Below are 6,000 nucleotides of genomic sequence, written 5' to 3' on the forward strand. Positions count from 1 at the left end.
GAGATTCTGCTTCCAGGAGAAAAACAAATCAGAACTCAAACTGAAACGGCCCTGGCTCCTCTTCTCACCCCTTTGTGCACAGCTCCTCTGCTTCCAACAACAGGCCTCAGCAGAGGACCAGGGTGAGCCTGAATTCCAATAATGTAAATAATACACCGGGCAAGGCTTCCTTGCTCCCAGGGATATTTCTTCTTTTCCGGTTCAACTTCATTTGCCAATCTCCTCAGATTGGAGTTCGGGCTTTGCTCCACTTCTTTGGGCTGTTGTGATATAGAAGCATGAATACCGGGTCAGGGATGATTGTGTGGGCTGGGGGTGGGGCTGGGGCTGGGGTGGAGGAGAATTTGGGCCCACACAATAATCTACCTAGTAGAGAGGGAGAGAAAAGACCTTACAGGAAATTAGGGAGTAGTGGAAGGGAGGGGGTGGGAGAGATTTGAAAAGAGATGCCCAAACATGCCCGAACACCTGTGGATTGTGATTCAAAGGGATTAGAGATGAATGAGGATTCTTGTTAAACGGCTGCTCTAGACATCCTTGGAATTTCCACCTACCTTTGCAGAAGGCAAGTCGAGGGTTTGAACTGTTTTCAAGTTACTCTTGGGGAAGGAGTGGGGCATATGGGAATCTTATATTTTTTTATGTAGCATTTATGTAATCTAATACTTCTTTAAAAAGAAAAAAAAATTTAATTAAAAAATTGCTTTTGATTTTTGAAGGATATTTTTTAGTGCTCTGAGACCAAACAACCTTGTAGTCCACACTTTGTGAGAATCAAAATAATAATCGCTCCTGTTGTTACTGAACAGTTAATATGAACCAGGCATTTTTGCCAAACTGTTGGAATGCATTATCCCATTTAATCCTCCCAGCCACCCTCTGGCGTAGGGAACATCATTATTCCCATTTTGCAGAAACAAGAATAGAGGCTTAGGGAGGTAAAATCATTTGCCCCAAGGCACACAGCCAGATGTGCAGGAGCCAGGCTTGGAAGAAGCTGCGCGGAGACATCAGCCACTACTCCCTTGAACAGCAGGAGCACCCAGGAGTCCGTGCATCCCAGGAGGCTGGCTCTCTTCCTTTCTCCGAAGGAAACTGCTTGGCCTTGCTGAAGAGGGCTCTCTGTGGGAGCCTGCAGACTCTCCCAGACCTAATGAAGCAGAAAATCAATGAGGGTTATATATGGCATGGCTGCTGAGGCTGCTCTGAGCACCAGGAATGCACCGGGGGCTGAAGTGGCCATCTGGAGCAGACTCCTGCCAGCTGTCAGCTGGATTCTTCGCCCCCTTACCAAGTCCTGGGGGGTGGGATGGGGGGGCACAGTGTGCAGAGTGAGTCCCTCTGGGGACGCCCTATCTTTCTGCCCCAGGCCTTTTAGAATGGACACTCCTTCCCCCTCCCCACCATCCCCACCATCCCCACCTCTTGGAGAGGCGCTCTTCCCGTCCTCAAGGGACGAGGAAAGGCAGACAGCAAGGACTCCATCTGCACTGCATCCCTCTACAGGGCACCACACCTCTGGTCTTCAGGAAAGTCTCCTGCGGTAACCATCACACAGTGGCAACTCCAGGCTTGGGAGCCAGCCAGACTTGAGTTCAAATCCTGACTCTGCTCCTACAGCTGCATGCTTCTGGGCAAGTCATTTAATCTTTCTAAGCAACAAGCATCTGTGAAATGGGAAAACGAAGGGGTGCTGGCCTAATAGGCTTAATGCAAACACAGGGTGTGGCACATACTATTGAGCAATAATGGCTCAATAAACCATATTCCTATTTCAGGAAATGAGCTGGGGAGAAGTGGCAAGCTTAAGGTCACTGTCCTGACAGTTGGTTTCATCTATTTAGGGGCTGTAATTGGTTTTCGGAATTCTCGGCCCTGCATCCAAGCCTAGCCCTGAACTCAGGTGAGGGCGGCCCCTCAGAACCTGCCAATAAAGTTCACCTTAACTAACATTTATTTATTTCATTTTTAAAAAATTATTTTTCTGCAAGGAAAAGGAAAGAAACTTTATAGTTTAGTAATACAGTCAGCAGTATTGTAATACTTTCGTAACACTACTATACCATGTTGAGGGCTGGGCTGGCTAGGAGGGATTGCGAGTTTCCCAGTTTTTCATGTTGCCTTCAGTCTATGAGGCAAAGCACGCGGGGGCCCCTCTGCCTGGCCATTGACACGCACTGACTGGTCTCTGCCTTTTGTGTAGATTCAGAAAGGTAGCCCAGTCCAGGCTCTGGCCTGTCTCAGCCTTGTTTTTCTGACAAGTTGGAAAAAGACATAGCCAGGTATTGTCCAAACAGCAGCAGAATGAGCCACTGGTCTCTGGGGGACAGGCCTGCTCAGTGTTTCTCTCCCACTATGGCTCTTTGCTTTGGCCTCTCACTGCCCTGGGTTGGATTCCTGGCTCTGAGAACTTGAGCAAGTTACTTGCTTCTTTTTTTAAAAAAATTTTTGGAGGTACCTGGGAATTGAACCCAGGATGTCGTACATGCAAAAGAGGCACTCAACAATTGAGCTACACCTGCTCCGCATGAGCAAGTTACGTGATCACGTAGAGCCTCTGTAGAAGGGAGATAATAGTATTTCCATAAGCTGTTGTGAGGCTTAAATACAAAGCACCGGGCACCCAGTAGGTGCTCAATACATGTTAGTTCCATTTTCTTTCCCTTTGGGGCACCTTAGGGTGTTGAATTGAAGATACCTCCCTGGAAGCTCTCAGGGGCTTAATCTAAAAATAGGGACAGCCAGAGGAGCGAGGAGAGACCTTTGACACCAGCTACTTCCCAACCTGCTGCTGCCTTGTCTGGGCTGGATCTGCACCAGGGGCAGTTCTGAGACAGAGGAGCCAGCTGCTGTCCCTGAGGCTAAGAATTGGACACTCCATGTAACAACCAATAGCAGTCCCTCTCTATCTCCAGCCCGCATCTCAGAGAAGCAGGGGCAAGGCACAGAGGAAGGGAGGCCTACAAGTGGTAAGAGAGAGGCAGTTTTCACACGGTCTGAATTGCAATCCTAGTGCACGACCTCTGCAGATAAGCCCCCTGCAACTTGGAACCAGCTTGCTCAAACCAGGGCAGAAACAGCTTTACATTTATTCTACAGAAATGAACAGTGATTTCTGAGGGGAGTGGAGGCTCATACTGTATAATACTTGGAGATTCTATATCAGCTTGGGGGACCAGAGGGCAGGAGAAAAGTACAGATGGCAGGTTTTTGGATCATGTAACGCTAGGTAATCTTCAGCAAGATCAGTGCTTACCAATTAGAGCCATGGTCACAATATTTGCCATTCCTGAATAGCACCTATACTATTATTTATTTAACACTTTTCTTTAAATTGACTCACTGTTTTATTTGACAGACTTTTCCTTAGCAAAATACAGACTTCTTGATATGCCGGTTACATTAAAATATATATATATATATGCACACACATTAAAATGTATACTAAATTTAAAAAATATATGCCTAGGGAAGTGGACCTGGACCAGTGGTTAGAGTGTCTGTCTACCACATGGGAGGTCCGCGGTTCAAACCCCGGGCCTCCTTGACCCGTGTAGAGCTGGCCCATGCGCAGTGTTGATGTGCACAAGGAGTGCTGTGCCACCCAGGGGTGCCCCCCACGTAAGGGAGCCCCATGCGCAAGGAGTGTGCTCTGTAAGGAGAGCCATCCAGCGCCAAAGGAAGTGCAGCCTGCCCAAGAATGGCACCGCCCACACGGAGAGCTGACTCAGCAAGATGACGCAACAAAAAAAGAAACACAGATTCCCATGCTGATGACAACAACAGAAGCAGACAAAGAAGAACACACAGCAAATAGACACAGAGAACAGACAACTTGGGGGGGGGATGGGAGAGAAATAAAGAAATAAAAATAAAAAGCATATACCTGATCAATAAAATCTTCAAAAAAATTATAAACAAAAACATATACTTGACAGTTAAAATAGTTTCCACCCTCTGGAGGTATGCCAGCTACACTTGAGAAAATACCAGGGTAGCTGAAGAACTTCATAGTGGGACTGCATGCTCAAGCCAGGGAGAGAAGCACAATCTCAGGAACTGTTTGGTATATCATGAAGAACTGTGGCTAGCAAATAAATGGGTAACACTGGTTAAGATCAACCATTGTATGGGGCCTCCAGCCATGAAACAGTGGGCCTTCACCTAACCATTAAAATAAAACATCACTGCAATTCTGTACTTGTGGCCCCCTGGCTAAACATGGTATACTAAACTCATAGGTATATCTTAGCTCTTTCCGCAAATCTCACTAATGTAATGGGAAAGGAAAAAAAAAAAAACTGTTATCACTCAAAGTTGAAGAAACTGGGAGAGGAGACAATAGCAGATGGGGTCTGCCAACAATGGTTTGGAAAGTTGAAATCAGTGAGGACTGACACCAAAGTGAGGAAGCTGAAATCGGAGTGTTTGCAGAGGGAAATAGTGAAGGTGGGAAACGGAATTGCCCTGTTGAACACTGGACAGGCTCAGGAATTGGAGGTACCAGGTACGGGTAAACTGGGGGGCTGAAACAAGGCGTGTAAGGAAGGTTAGGCCCCCAATTCCCATCGCGCCCTGTGAAACAAAGTGACTCTCTCCTCTCCCCACCCCTACTGGGAAGAGGAGAATTTTCCCCTGGGGAAAAGCAATCAGAGAGGCTTCTCAGGTCCTAAGCACAGCGATGAGAGGTGCTGAGGACAGGGCTGTAAGAGAATGTCTGCACACTGAGCAGAGAACTCCCTTCCCCACGCACATCCCAGAAAATTAGCATCCAGGCTTATATTCCCAGATGGAAACCTGAAGGCTCCTTCTCTGGAGAACCTGAAAAGTTCCCAAAATACTGATGTTTGAGAGACCTGCTGTGGAAAAGCAGCTTCCAGCCCATCACCACTAGTGAAGCCCTCAAGTTTGACAGTCTTGCCTCTGAGCTTCCAATCAGCTTTAAAGTGCCTCACCAAAATATAAAGGGCCAGTTGAGGGTTTTTAGTTTTTTCAGTTTTTTTTAAAATTTGTTTTTGTTTTTTTTAGAGAGTTTGGGGTAGAAATAGTTATAGGAATATAGACGACGAAGCAAACTGAAAACCGTGGTGATGTTTTCCAGAAAAGACAAAAGGTTGGTCAAGAGAGCTAAGGTGATCTTAGCACCCTGCCTGGCTGTAGTACTGGCATCTTCCAGTTGCCCTGCAGGTCCACTCTCTTTTCTTCTTCACTCAGCAAGAGGCCCTGGTAGGAGAAGGGGGAGGGAGGGTGTACTGAATGAATTGCATAGGAATTGTGTCCCACCCTCTTTGGCTTCAGACAACTTTGACCAATGGGGAATTGTTTTAGTTTTCTAGGCTGCTCAAGCAAATACCATGAAATGGGCTGGGTTAAACAATGGGAATTTATTTGCTTATGGTTTTAAGGGTAAAAGAAAGTCCAAACCAAGGCATAATCACAGTGTTTTCTCCCCGAAGATGGCCTTCTGCGGCTGGCTGTCCAGTGATCCTTGCCATGGCAAGGCACGTGGCGGCATCTCCTGGACTTGCCCTTCTCTTCTAGGTTCCATCAACGTCCAGCTTCTTGCTTCGTTCTCTATATGAAATTCACTCCACTTATAGCTCTTTCTTTTTTTAATACAGGCATTTAGGGCTATAAATTTCCCTCTCAATACGGCCTTCACTGTATCCCATAAGCTTTGATAAGTTGTATTCTCGTTTTCATTTGTCTCAATATATTTACTGATTTCACTTGCAAATTCTTCTTTGACCCTCTGATTATTTTTTTTTATTTTTATTTTTTTAAAGATTTTATTTATTTATTTAATTCCCCCCCCTCCCCTGGTTGTCTGTTCTTGGTGTCTATTTGCTGCGTCTTGTTTCTTTGTCCGCTTCTGTTGTCGTCAGCGGCTTGGGAAGTGTGGGCGGCGCCATTCCTGGGCAGGCTGCTCTTTCTTTTCACGCTGGGCGGCTTTCCTCACGGGCGCACTCCTTGCGCGTGGGGCTCCCCCACGCGGGGGAC

This window comes from Dasypus novemcinctus, chromosome 10 (genome assembly GCF_030445035.2).
Source record: "Dasypus novemcinctus isolate mDasNov1 chromosome 10, mDasNov1.1.hap2, whole genome shotgun sequence".
NCBI lineage: Eukaryota > Metazoa > Chordata > Mammalia > Cingulata > Dasypodidae > Dasypus > Dasypus novemcinctus.